This window comes from Mustela lutreola, chromosome 16, assembly GCF_030435805.1.
Source record: "Mustela lutreola isolate mMusLut2 chromosome 16, mMusLut2.pri, whole genome shotgun sequence".
NCBI lineage: Eukaryota > Metazoa > Chordata > Mammalia > Carnivora > Mustelidae > Mustela > Mustela lutreola.
This window is the reverse complement of record NC_081305.1, coordinates 33,589,202-33,603,104: the sequence shown is the minus strand read 5'-3', so window position 1 is coordinate 33,603,104 and position 13,903 is coordinate 33,589,202.

The window sequence follows — 13,903 nt, the reverse complement described above, 5'->3', positions numbered from 1 at the left end:
ATAGATGGAAATCTGAGGCTGGGAGAAGGGAAGTCTTTTGCCCAAGGTCATTCGGAGACTTTAAAAGGCCCAGCTGCATTTTGATCTGATGCCAGAGCCTGCCTCTGAATCTCTAGCCAGTAGAGCCAGAGTCGGATTTCTAGCGGTGGCAGAATAAGAACCATGCTTGACAAAGTAGCAGTATCCAACACAAACATTTGTTCTCTCAGTTTCCATGGGTCAAAGACTTCAGCCCCTGCCAGGCAGGAATCTCCACAGGACAGCTGGGATAGCTTCACAGCATGGCATCCCGATTCCCTCAGAGCAAGTGATCTGATAGAGAGGAGACGACTACACCACCTTCTATGATCTGTCTCTGACCTACACACACACACACACACACACACACACACACACACACACACACACACTCTTCTACTTTATTCTACTCTCAGGTGCAAGTCATAAAGTACAGCCCCCCACTCAACAGGAAAGGACTACCCAAGATTGTGAATACCAATTGTGCGGCCATCTTGGAGGCTGCCTACCACAGGCGGCTTCTCAAGAAATGGGATATTTGCTCTGAGAGCTCAGCAATGAGAACAGTGCCCTTCAGAGCACAAATCAAGGCCTTGACATGGGAGACAATAAGCCTAAAAGCAGCAGCATCTATGTATTGGGTGGATGACGAGGGAGACTAGTGAGCAGACCTTGCTTCTCTTAGTTCTGACAAAATCCTAGACTACTCATGCTTCTACCTCTTCAGATGTTTCTCTTCTTCCCCCACTTGGTTTCCCTTCCAGCCCGAGGTGTAGATGCGAAGTCCCATGCCCCAGGTGGCTTTGACCCCTGTTCCTCCACTAGGCTGTTCTCCCACCCAGTGTGCCATTTCCCCACTCCCCTAAATGCTGACCTGCTCCAAAGCCCACCAGAGCCACTGCCTTGTCTCAGATGCCTCCCCTGAGGCCCTACCCATCCTGTCCCCTTTCTCTGATCACGTGCCTTGAGGATCTCACATACACAAGACTTGGCTTAGTAGCAGTGTCTATGCCCTTCTTATTTGTTGCTTATATCTCCAATTTCTTCAGGGAGAAGAAAATGTTTTGCTCATTTCTGACATTCATAAAGACCCCTGTGTCAGTCAGGTTCTGGTGCCCAAGAACTGGCTCATGCAGACTGGAAATCTGAGGAGTTACTCAAAGAATTAGTATATAAGGTTTAAAGAAATGAATAGGAGGTAGTAGAGTATCTAGGGCTACCCACAGCAGCCAGCCATTCCTTCCCTAGACCTGAGGAAACAAGGAGTGGTATCCCAAAGGGAGAGAGGGTTATAGGGAAGGAATCACCCAAGAGGACCTGTGTCCTCCAGAGCCATCCACAGTGAGCCAGCAGGGAGAGAACAGGAGAAGTAAACCCTGACTTCCTTCTCCCCTTACCTTCTCACTTTCAGTGGCAGCTTCCATAGCCCAAACTCAACTAGAAGCCAGAGGTTAGGGGCGGGGTAGGGGGTGCTGATGACGTAATTCATAGGGGTCAGCCTCTGGGGCATGGACCAGAGTGGGGAAGAGTGGGGAATGGATCTGGAGAAGCCAGTGGAAGCTCCCTAGCAAAAACCCACAGTGCCAGACCCAGAGCTGGTGCCAACCTAATGCTGCCTAACGCCCTAGAGCTTTGCCCAGTCACCTTCTGGAACTTGCTTGGTCCCCTACAGCCTCCTCCTAGAACTCCCCTGACAGGATATCTGCCCCATTTGAAATCCTCTTCCTGCGTATTAGTTCCACTTTCCTCAAAAGGTTTATATATGAATCACTGACTTTTTTATGGGACTATCCTGGGAAAGCACATTGTATTTGTGTTAAGATGGACCCACCCTACGTTCACAGGGAGCTGACAGTGGAATTAACATCCACACCCCCCCCCCAAGGAGAGCAGGTGCCTCCATGACTGAGGAGTCCTTTGAAGGGGTGGGAGCATTGGTCTCCATGATAATTCACCCATTCTTCCATCTGGTTTCTTTACAGTGGAATTTATAAAGCCATTGTTGGAGTTTATGCCAAAGCTCTTGCTTTTAATTAAGTGGCCTAGTTTCAGTAAATAGTGTGGCAGGGACGAATCTATCAGTGGAGACTGATGTTATGAGCAAAAGAGCTGCCAGACCCAGTGGAAATGCAGCCCCCATATGGCAGGGCTTGGAAGGAGCTGCTTTGGCAAGGCACTTCCATTTCAGTGATCACAGACCAGACAGAGGCCTCCAGAAGTGACCCGGGGATGGAAAGGAGCCAGGATGTGTCTTTTCCAAGAAGAATAGCAGCAGACCCCAGGCTGTCTCAGGGATGTCTGAACCCTTGAACAATTGAAAGGGGCCTAGGGACTGTCTTCCCAGCTGCTGGGCCTGGGTCCAAAGATGGGGCTGGTCCATAGTGCCATTTTACCACAGTCCACAGAGAAATGAGAGCAACTAAGTGAGGTATTTTTAGCAGCTAAAAAAACATTCAGTTTCAAGAGTTGTTTTTAATTTTATATTATTATAACTTATATTATTCCTTCTTTCTTTACCTGGTATGAAAACATCTTCTCTTTAACAAGAGCTGATTATAGTAGACAATGGGGTTTTATAAAAACATATATTTAATGTCCTAACTTGAGCTCTCCCAACTCCCTGACACACAGAGATTAAAAAATATTAATGGCCTATGGAATCCCAAAGGCTGAAAACTCACGATGTAGTGATTAATAAAAATACTCATGTTCAGATGCACAGACTGAGATTCTGAGTCTTAAAACAGGTCCAGGAGAGTTGGCCGAACACCCTGTCTTCCCACAGCCTTGGGGCTTTCCTCCAGCTCTCACCACTTGGTAAGGGGAGGAGAAAGGCCGTGGAGCCCTCCTGGGATGACCTTCTCCAACAAGGCCGGCAATGCCTGGCACTCTGGACATTATAAACAGAAGCGTCATCACATGTGTAAGACTCTGGTCATTTCTCCTCCGGCTCTCTTTCTCCTTTGACTCACACACAGTTCAGATGGCATCCGCAAATTCAGCTCCCCTTGTGAAAGTCCATATTTTACTGCCCAAGAAGAGGGAACTGAGATTCAAATTTGGCAGGTGTAACCCCTTAACCAGCAGTAGCTGGTCCCTGGCAAGTGATCTAACCTTTCAGACTCCCTAGTACTCTCTTACTTACTCACTGTTCACCAGACTAAAGCCCCATATGGTTTCCCCACGTCAGTCCTGTTCACAGTTATATCTACAGCACCTAACACAATGTCCAGCATATAGTTAGCACTTAGAACACATGCAATCAACGAATCACATTCTGTAAGGATTTCAAGGCTGAAAGCCACACTTCTTTATCTGTGGAATGTGAGTGACAATGATAGTTTCTGCATTACATTCAAGTAAGTCTTTGCAAAATCAAGACCAGGGCTATAACGGCAAATTGTCAATTCCTGGCCACCCAGCCTCCAGGGATGGTGGCAAGGACAGTCACAACCTGACCAGGGGATAAGATTTCTCATGACCCGGTCCTGGGAGGTAGCAGCTGTGCAGTAGGATTCATGGAAATCCAGAAAGGCCCAGAATGGGCTCTGCAGAGGTTCCCAGAGCGGCTCTCCCTGAAAATAAATTAAAGGGCATACACCCAGCACATCCTGGCTCCCTCCCAGAACTGGGCTGCCTTACTCAGGTGTCTTTCCCATCAGGAGACACTTTCACAAAGTTGGTATTTGTGTCACACGGGGAGATTTCAAAATGCTGTATTTGGAAACATGAATGTGTAATGTCTCCCTGGAAATCTACACCTTCTCAGTGAAAGATACAAGTGCAGTCCAAGACAGACATGTTTAATTAGTGAGCAAACTTGACATTTCCAGTGTTTGGACTAGACAGAGGAAAAGCCAAGAGCAAACCGAGATCTTTTCTTCATCCCCTCCCCCCAGCTTGCTGACAGAAGATAATTTATTGGGTTGGAAGGAAAAAAAAAAAATGTCTTTACAATAACAGGAGAGAAAAGGCCAGAAGATCCAAGGGTGGGTATTAAATATTTGTCACCACTAGCTGTGTATCTCACCATCTCCCACATTCCTGCCCTCCTTGGAGTGCTGCTCCATCCACATGTATGTAGTCACAGTGGCATTTCTACCCCTCCCCCACCAGTGCCTGCAATTCCGATTTTTTTGATAGCTAACACAACTGTGTCCTCCTCAAGCCATGATCGATTGCTTGATTCCAAACTGCTTTTGCCCCCGCCCGATGCCAGTCTACCCGTTTCTGCTAAGCAAACTTCGCAGGGCCTGATTCAGTGCTCCTCCCCTTTGCCAAAATTGTCAGCAATTCTTCAACTATTCAACAACATTGATTGAACGTCTTTCACACGCCAGGCACTGGCTGCCAATGGTGACTAACGTTGCCTTAAAATGAAGCCCAGAATTTAAGCTGGTATTTTGTAAGACCCTAACATACCCTTCCTGGTTTACCCCTTTCCAGCACCCTCCAACCTTACATTCTAGACACATCCGCTGCCTATTATTTCCCTCACACTCTCTGTACATCTCCACCTTCAGACGCACCTTGACTGAGAAACTTACATGCATAGCGCTGGACACTTTTGATCCACTTTCTCATTTATTATCCATGCATTATTTACAATAAGACCAGGATTCTTATTGATCGTGCCTTTGGTGACACAGTTTCCTCCCAATCCACAGTGCTCTTATCTCCTCAAGCTCGCTCATTCTTTAATGGCCAAGCTAAATGTCACACCTGACACTTCTGGCTAGTATTAATATCACCTATCATTATGCTACTATAGAACCTTCCTTAAAGTTCCTTTATACTTCCTGACACTGTTTGCAGATACTTCTGATGGCAGAAGACCCCAGAAATTGATAATGGAGGGACTGTATCAGTCAGAATCCAATCAGGAAAAAAGAAACCACTCTCATGTACCAAACAAAGGGAACTTTGATTAGACAGAGCAGGGAAGAACAGAAAAACGAAGTCAAGGATGACAGTCCAGGCAGAGATTAGCAACAATAAAAATCTGCTACCCCTATGAGACTAGGAGGACAATGGAAGGTGGTGGGATTTGGTCATTCAGCAGGAGCTGGAAATGTGGTATAGGTCATGTAGTAAGAGCCAGAACCTCCGAGAAGACAGACCTTTAGCAGGTATGTTGCTACAGGCAGTGGGGGAGTGATAGCCTGTCTTCTCTCTCCCCCCAGTCATGTGATTCCCCACCCCTGTGACCTTTGACTGAGACCAGATGGAAGTCAGCAGACATGGGAATCTAGGTCACCCTGCCCCATGACCGGGAGCAGAGCAGGACAAAGGTAGAATTGTGCAGCGCCAAGCCAGTACCTCCGACTTCTGAAACTATAACACTCGATTGAAGTTACGCAGGATCCTTTAACTCATCTACAATATGAAAGTTCACATAACAGGCTTAAGGAAATGCAACCTCCAACACAAAGCTTATTTCACTCATTTGTCCTCTGTCACCAACCGTTCTTCACTCAAGCACAGTCACCCTGAGACTGCATTGAGACCTTGATCTCTCCCAGGAACAAGGCTCATGTCTCATTTCTTACCAAGCTCAGCTCCTGGTTTTGTGGAGTAGCTTTATTTGCCCCAGTGAGAGTCAAGATGACATTTCTCCGCTGATGCCTCTGACCCTAGAGACTGACCTTTGCCTCCTTGGTCCCTCCTCTGGCTGGAAATTTTCAGGCCCTTCCTGGGTGTGAGGGAAGTGTCCCACTAGGGGGCAGCAGAGAGAAAGATTAAGGCTGTGGTCGCTGGATTTCAGTTGTGTGTTCAAATCTACCCTCTGCTCCCTTCTGGTTACTGACCTTGGTCTCTGACTTGACCTCTCTAAAGTCAGAGCCCCCTCATCTGAAACATGTGGACAGTGATAGCTCCTGCCTCATAAGGTCATCATGAGGGTTAATGACTACAAGGAGAAGCAAGAAGAAAACCCATAAACATCTGTAAACTTACCACTCAGAGATAACTCATTTATCATCATTTATTAAAAATGTCTTTTATCAAAAAATGTCATTTTTCTGTGTAACTATTTAGTCTCTTCCTTGTAAATATTTCATTTTTTAAAATGGGACTAAAGGGTATTAATTATTTTAAAAAGTAATCCTCCCCCCCAAAAAATACCATTTCTTCAACATCTTTCTGTGTCATTACATACCATTTTTAATGGCTGCATTGGTATAAATATGCTGTGCCTTGTTTTATTTAACAAACCTTGCTTTTAAACATCTTCTGAGGATGGCTGGTTGGCTCATTTGGTTAAGCGTCTGCCTTCGGCACAGGTCATGATCCCAGGGTCCCAAGATCAAGTCCCACAAGTTCCTGTGCTCCTTGCTCAACAGGGAGCCAGTTTCTCCCTCTGCCTGCTGCTCCCCCTGCTGTGTGCTCTCTCTCATTCTGACAAATAAAGAAAATTTGAAAAAAATAAGAAGTAAAGATCTCCTTCTGTGGACATTTAAGATGTTTCCAATTTTTCACCATTATCAAACATGCCTCCAAAATACTTCTGAAAGGGACAAAATACCTCCTTTTCCTCTGAGCATTTTAAATACTTTGGGCTCCAAAGGAACATTGAATTTTCAAGCAGACTCTGATCTCTTCACAAACTGCCTGCAACACGGCAAAGAGCTTTCTCATCTGTTGTTATTCTATCCCATCCTTGCAGCCTGGCCACAAGGTCAGCCCTCGCAGGTTGCTATAAGCAAGTCTGAAGAATAGGTTTTAGACCTTGCTGGCTTTCTTGGCCTTTCTCTAGACGGAATCCATCCAGGAGTTTTCTTTGGGTTGTGGGCCAGTGTTAAAGGTGCAGGGGCCTTCTCCAAAGCAACACAGATGCCTTATTGCCAATGACACATGATGTCACAAGCCTGGATTATGATGTATGACCAGTGTCTTCTGTTCTCTCAGGACCCGCAGGATAGGCTTTGTGTTATATATGAAGCTGTTGAAATGATTCTTTACTTTTCATGCTGTTCTCCTCAACTGAGACGAGCCCCTGGGAAAGCAGATCAGACTCCCCAGATTAGAAATAGTTTAGAAGCAGTAGCTAATGGGATGTGGCTAATCTCTAATCTAGGACCTCCTGTGCAATTATTACAGAGTGGGTACCGATTTCCTGGAGAAAATTATGGGGCATAGGAAGAAGCCTGACCTCTAATACCTACATCTGCACCTGAGTGAGAGAGAAACACTTAGGCTTTTGTAAATTCCTCTGATAAAATCCATAAATCTCAGGGAGAAGTGACATAATAGTTCATAAATAACCACTAGCCTCACACCAATATTTCCTCGTGGAATGGAGTCTGTATTAGTTTGCTAGAGCCACTGTAACAAGGTAATATAGACGGGGTGGCTTAATAGTAATGCATTTCTTACATTTCTGGAGACTAAAAGTCTGAGATCAGGAAGTCTACAGAGTTGGTTTCTTCTGAGGGCTTTGAGAGAAAGATCTGTTCCAGGACTTCCTTCTTGGCAGTTAGATGGCTGTCTTCTCCCTGTTTCTTCACATGCTCCTCTTCCTGTGTGTGTCTGAGTCCAAATTCTTTTTTTTTTTTTAAAGACTTTTTAAAATTTGACAGAGAAAGAGACACAGCGAGTGAGAGTACACAAGCAGGGGAGTGGGAGAGGGAGAAGCAGGCTCCCCGCTGAGCCGAGAGCCCAATGCGGGGTTTGATCCCAGGACCCTGGGATCATGACCTGAGCCGAAGGTAGTCGCTTAACCAACTGAGCCACCCAGGAACCCTGTGTCCAAATTCTTATAAGGACACCCATCATACTGGATTAAGGCTCATTTTAATGACCTCGGTTTAATGTACTTATCACTTTAAAGATCCCACTCCAAACCCAGCCACATTCTGAGGTCCTAGGGGATTAGGACTTCAATACGCGAATTTTGTCAGGACATAATTCAGCCCATAACAGTCTAACCACATGAATTAACATAGAAAGAGCTAACAAAATATGGATTGGAAAAAGCAAATTGCAGAATAATATATTCTATATGCTATAATTTATGAGAAAATTGTAAAGCCCATAAAGTAATACCCTACCTTTCTTTATGAATTCACAAATGATTGGTATGTAGAAAGGAAAGATAACCACAGACTTCATGATGGGTATTCTCTTTGAGGAGGAGAGAGAGATGGAATTGTGACAGCTTAAAAAGACAAACTTGACTGTGCCTCTAATGCATTTCTTAAGCTGGAGCCTATATGACAAAATATCAATATTCATTCATTCATTCATTCATTCAATCTTGTGGTGATTGCATATATGTTAAGCAAAATACTCTGTGTTCTTCTTTACTTTTGATATTTTTATGATTTTTAAAAAGGGTCGTTAAGGAAACCCTTGTTCTATTTTGCTTCTCTGATGTCCTGGGGAGTGATGGATTTTACTCAGTTTACTTCTTGGGGTTGGAGGGAGGGAGGATCACAAGAGCCCGGCCTTCCAACCCCATCCCCCACCTTCTCCTCCAAGGGCTCTATATGCCTGTAAAGTGTTTATCAGCCTCAAGCAGGAAGGAAGTTCCCTGCCCCACAGACTTCAGAAGGGAACATTGGAACAGCCCGTGCTTTGGTCTCTATTTTGTGCCAAGCGCAGGGCCGTACTAGGTAAGGGTTATCTATCTCCCCATTGTGTGAAAGGGGAAAAGTCCTCAGGAGACATGCCAGCCAATTAGAGAACATCTGAATCTTTTTAAAATTTTTTAAACTGTCTTCATTTCATGGCTTTTTTAATTCCACAATATCACTTGAATCCCACAAGAACCAGTGGGCCAGCCAGGGCAGACAGAAGTGGCCCAGCTTCCAGTCCTGGATTCCCAAGGTGGTTATGTGTGATTTGACCACAATCCTGCCCCGTGTTTGAGGAAGGTCAGCTGCTCCTACAGAGCACATTCCTCACGGTCACTGGAACACACAGATCACTCCCTTGAGAATTTCAACACGTCCATTTTCTCCCTGACTCAGTTGGCACCTACCACCTTGTTTTTTATTTCATGTTTGATCCCCTCAGCTAGACTAAATTATAAGATCAACAACTCAAGAGGCCACACTCAAATGTGCAAAAATGGAACAGTCTTTATAGTCTATAACCAAGTGAAGTTCCTTATGAATCTCCTCTTGCTGAGTGGTGATGGGGCATGAAGGATTTAAACTTCCTGATATCAGTATCAAAGGGTTACTGATATTCTCAGGTAAGCATGGAGGGATTTCAGTATTTAATCAGGAATGTCTTCTCTCCATCTTCCCTGGCTCTTATATTCCAAGATGATGCTAAGTTCAAGGGGGGATTTCGGGTGATAACATAGTGATGCTGAGGTAGGAGCTTCAGGACCCAGTACTTTTTGGTGGGGGGGGGGTATAGAGAGGAGGTTCTGGTCTGCTTGTGTTGGAGGTGGCCACTAAAGTCATGGTTATGAAATGTATGGGCCCTGAAGAACCAAGCCTCCCTTGGTCCCAGCTGATAGTGCCCTGCTCAAGCTCTAGGGAGCCTGCAGTGCAACTCAGCTACCAGCCTCATCTCCTCTGAAAGCCTCTGAAATCTTTGCACTTCGTCCATGACTCACTAGACTCAGGAATGCTTGAGAAATGGTGATAGCTGTGTTCTCTTCTTACATGATTTCTTGCTAGTCCAGGCTACAAACTAAGTGGGACCAAGCTATTCCAGCTTGTTGAACAGGAAGAATTTTTTCTTAGAGGTTTGTAATATTTTCCAGACTAAATCTCAAGAAATAAAAAACAAGTTTTCCTGAATCGGAGGTTATCCAAATTTATGGGAGTAATTTGTTTAGGTCTCCACCACTTCTTCCCACAAGGGGTGATCCAGAGCTACCATTTCTTATTTCTTGCTTGCCTTCCTTTATCTCCCCTCCTGGGAAGGTCTTTTTCCTTCTTTCCTAATGGACACTCTATACCGGCTCCTAAATTTTTTCTAACATGGTCAATAAAGAGGCTCTAGAGTCCAAGGTAGCTAGGCCTGCCTATTGATTTATAAATGGGGCAGCTCTAGGAATTTAGAAAATATTTCCTTTTGACAACCTAACTATGGTCTTAAAAAGTTAGCTTTGAGACTCAAAACCCACCAGGAAAACAAGATGTACAGGAAATGAGTATCAGAAACTACTATTGCTGTAGTGCAATCATAAGCATCTTGGGGGGTGGGGACCCAGCACAAATCTGAGTAAAGAGCCAGCAGTCACATTAGTGTTTGTTGAATTGTGGAAAGAAGAACTATAAAGGATATTTCACTCCACTATAATCACCTCTTACTCTCTGCCACACCAAAGTCTTAACAGAGGTATACCAGATGACTAAAGTGCCACTCCTAAATTCTAATTTACCATTTCTTGAAGTCTTCTAGATTTTCTCCACTTCTCCCTCTCCATTTTTCTCCCACCTTGTTCACCTATTAAAAAGCTGGGCAACTGCTTTGAAATGTCACACCTGAAGTTAGCTCAGCTTGAAAAGTTTAAAAATAGTCAACTTGAGGAACAAAGGTGTTTACCAGAAACAAACACTGTTAACAGCTCCTCCTTGACACACTTCAAGTTCCCACAGGGTGACAGAGTTGATGTGTGAACAAGGACCCTCCTGCTTCCTTCTTCTGCTTTCTACCAGACTTCAACATCCAGATTCCTTTCTTCCTGGGCAAGCTGGGTATGCCCCAGTCTTAGGAAACTGAGAACAAGAGATTTTCTTCTTCACTTACCTGAATCCTTGACCCTTTGTTACAGTCTGATTACTTCCATTTCTTTTCATGTTACTGATGTAAAAAAGTAAAAGTTTTCTTCTACCACTTATCCTGTATTACAATCACAATTTTTTTTGTTTATAGACACGCAATTTAATAATTAAGAGCAGAAGCTTTGGAACAAATAATCCAATCAAGAAATGGGCAGAAGACATGAACAGATATTTCTGCCAAGAAGACATCCAAATGACCAACAGACACATGAAAAAGTGTTCAATATCACTTGGCATCAATTCAAAACCATAGTGAGATACTACCTCGCACCAGTCGGAATGGCTAAAATTAACCAGTCAGGAAATGACAGTTGCTGCTGAGGACATGGAGAAATGGGAACCCTCCTACACTGTTGGTGGGAATGCAAGCTGGTGTAGTCATTCTGGAAAACAGCATGGAGGTTCCTCAAAAAGTTGAAATAGAGCTACCCTATGACCCAGCAATTGCACTAATGGGTATTTACCCTAAAGATACAAATACAGTGATCTGAAGGGGCACATGCACCTAATTGTTTATAACAGCAATGTCCACAATAGCCAAGCTATGGAAAGAGTCTAGATGTCCATCAACAGATGAATGGATAAAGAAGATGTGTGTGTGTGTGTGTATGTGTGTGTATAATGGAATACTACGCAGCCATAAAACCCCTGAAATCTTGCCATTTGCAATGACGTGGATGATGGAACTAGAGGGTATTATGCTGAATGAAATAAGTCAATCAGAGAAAGACAATTATCATATGATCTCACTGATATGAGGAATTTGAAAAACAAGACAGAAGATCATAGGGGAAGGAGGGAAAAATGAAATCAGATAGGGTTTCATAACCCTCATAAGAGACTCTTGATCTCAGGAAACAAACTGAGAATTGCTAGAGTGGACAAGGTGGGAGGGATGGGGGGATTGGGTGATGGACATTGTGGGGGTATGTGCTATGGTAAGTGCTATGAATTGTGTAAGACTGATGAATCACAGACCCGTACCCCTGAAACAAATAATACATTATATGAAAAAAAAAAAAAAAAAAAAGAATTCAACTGAGGTGCCTGGGCGGTTCAGTTGGTTAAGAATCTGACAATCTTGCTTATGGCTCATGTCATGATCTGAAGCATACTCAGCAGGGAGTATGCTTCAGGATTCTTTCCCTCTTCCTCTGCCCTTCCCCTTGCTTACGTGTTCTCTCTCTTTCTCTAAAATAAAATAAAATAAATAATTTTTTTTTAAAAAAAAAAGGCTTTGGAACAAGTTTATTTGAGTTCAGATTCCTGGCTCAGCTACCTGCCAGGCATGGGACTTGAGACAAACAATTAACCTCTCTCTTCCCTGGTTGCTTCATTGGAAAAATAGAAATAATAGTCATTCCTAGCTCATAGGGTGGTTGTAAGAGCTAAACGACTTAATATACATAAAACCTTAGACTAGGGCTTGACAGTCACCTTATGTGAGTGCTTGCTGTTACTAATATTTTTCTGGATCCCTTTCCTCAGCAAGGTCATAAACTCCCTGACAGCACGTACACTCTCGGTTCGAGGACTTCAGCACCAAGAAAAAGATCTGATACAGAATAAATGGCTTAGTCACAATTTTTAAAACACTTAAAATCCTGTGTGTGTGTGTGTGTGTGTGTGTGTGTGTGTGTGTCTATGTATATATATAGATCTATATATATGATACCTATTATGGAATAAATAAGTATTTGGTCAACAATTGAATGAATGGGCCTATTTCCACTTTTTAGGATCATCTCTGCACCCAACCATGCTGTCCTTTTTTCTGCTCACCCTTTCCCTGATTATTCTTAGTACCAGTCACATGCACATCCTGATTATTATTTTTAGTTTATCAGGAATGGTGGTGTGAGATGGGGCATGGCAGGGGCATTTTCACAGTCTGGACGATTGATATGATCAAAAGTCGCCTTCTCCTGAGGCCTTCCTGGGCCACCCTATCTAAATTACAGCATTTCTTATTCCTCTTTCATGCTATAGCCTTTCTCCTTGGCATTTATTGCTATTTAACATCCTTTTTATTTTACTCACTTATCTTGCTTATTGTCTGCCTCCCCCACTAGAACGTAAACTTCACGAGGAGAGGGTTATTTATCTCTTTTGTTTATCCTGCAGCCCTAGATTCTAGAACAGTGCCTGATGTAAAATAAGGTCTTGATAAATAACTTTGAGTGAATGTATATACATACACACATACCCTTAAAAATATAATCCATACAAACCTTCAGGTCTAGAGATTTTATCCCCTCCTCCAAATCACAGAGTGCAGCCTGCAAGTGAATCAAGACACCCAACCCCTTCTACCTGGGATCGCAGAGAGATGATCTTGGTGAGGTCAAGAAGCAGAAGGAAAACACTCACTTGACATTTAACAGTCCATTGAAATAGTAACCTGATGCGGAGGACCAGCACATTTCCAGCAGCTGCCTGCTTCTTTTCCAGTAAATGTCTTATTTAGTTCTGAGTTTTGACATGACTGTGCAGTAGAACCCGGCAGACTTTGAGGGAAACATTAGCTGTCCAGAGCCCAGTGCCACCAACGCCTCTTCCAAGTCATGTGAAGAGAGAAACTTTGAGATTATAACTTTGAGGATTTAAACCCCAACTACATGCTAGGCAATCTGCTATGGGTTTTACAAAGAAGATGCCACTTAATCCTCCAATACCCTTGGAGTAAACATCCTGAGCACCATATTATAAGTAAGAAAATGTTGGCTTAGGCATGTTGAGTTATTTGCCAAAGGCCCCCAGAGTAGTCTTAATTCAAGGACTTTAATCCAAGCCCAAGGCTTTCCCACTATACCACTTTTGGGCTCTGAATGTAAGGTACAGATAGGCTTTCAGCTTTCATGGGGCCAAGGATCAGATTCACAACTTCTGCTCACAACTCATCAGTCAGAAGCGGCCGTCAGACCCCACCCAACGAAAAGGGACTTGGAACGTGAAATGGTACTATGGTTCAGAAAGGGGAAAGGCCAGAATATTTGGCAAACGGTTATTGAGGACTACCTCAATGACTGAAGCACCAGGAGCCCAGCAAAATCTGGGATGTGGGAAGAGCACCTTTTGTGACTGACATTGACTTCCCCAGTGACCTGGTGAGATGGGAGCTCAGAGTTCAAAGCAGATAA